The sequence below is a fragment of the Carassius auratus genome, chromosome 5 (genome assembly GCF_003368295.1).
Source record: "Carassius auratus strain Wakin chromosome 5, ASM336829v1, whole genome shotgun sequence".
NCBI classification, from domain to species: Eukaryota; Metazoa; Chordata; class Actinopteri; order Cypriniformes; family Cyprinidae; genus Carassius; species Carassius auratus.
Genome location: NC_039247.1, coordinates 3,210,111 through 3,211,049, shown reverse-complemented (window position 1 = coordinate 3,211,049; position 939 = coordinate 3,210,111). Strand labels below are relative to the sequence as shown.

General features: G+C 38.1%; 1 pseudogene; it reads left to right on the top strand.

The window, feature by feature from the left end:
• The first annotated feature begins 333 nt into the window (after nucleotides 1-333).
• The window catches only part of LOC113070944 (DDRGK domain-containing protein 1-like), a 5,154-nt pseudogene continuing 4,548 nt past the window's right edge, over nucleotides 334-939 (top strand).

Here is a 939-nt window from a genome sequence, read left to right as displayed (position 1 = left end):
AAGATCTCACTTCATTGGCTGATCGTACAGACGCTCATCGATGGTTGGCCAGTTTACATGTCAGTTAAAAGCACTAGACTCAGTGGGCGGTTTTCGTCGGATGTGAATAAAACGCGTCCTTACTTGGGTAAATTTACAGACACTGTGGACTTGAGTCGAGAGATATTTATTTATTTATTTAAATTCTAATATAAATTACTTTATTGGGCATGAAAACTCATAGATGGCATGGTGGTAATAAAAACATTCGGGGCTTTACTGAAAACATTCGGGGCTCCAGCCCCCTTAGCCCACCCCTAACGCCGCCCCTGCTCCGCGCCTCTAGAGGTCGCGCTGTGACACGGAAGTGACGCTCGGGCGAAATCAACGTCAACTTCTGCTGAGGCTTCACAGAGTAGCGTGAATTTGTTAACCGTAGTGTTTTTAGTTATGGATGTGGTTCTGTATGTTGTAGCTGCGGTTCTTCTGCTCGTTCTCATAGTGTTTGCTGTGAAACTCCGCGGACGGACTGAAGGTGAGATGCTCCAGCTCACAAACATAGACTTAAAAGCAGACTTTGGATAACATTACGTGCCTAAATCAGGGATGATTCCCAGTGCAAGGGACCCCTTTCCTAAAATGTGTGTTTACAGAACAGCCTGACAGAAAACATTCTAAATAAAGTTATGTTTATATTGTTCCTGTTCTGACGTCAAATTAAATTACGATATTTTCTAAAAAATAAATAAATAATAATAATAATTGACTGCTTTAAGTTAATTTTTTAAGCCACTTTTCGAGTAATATAACTTTTTAACTTTATAACGTATTTTTATTGAATTCGAATTTAAATGAATAGCACTTTTTGTAATGAAGTCATTCCAGAGCAATTTTACTTTTAGTTTTAACTTTCTTTGTGCTAAGGGATTGATGGAAAAATTTAGAGAAAAACAATAAATA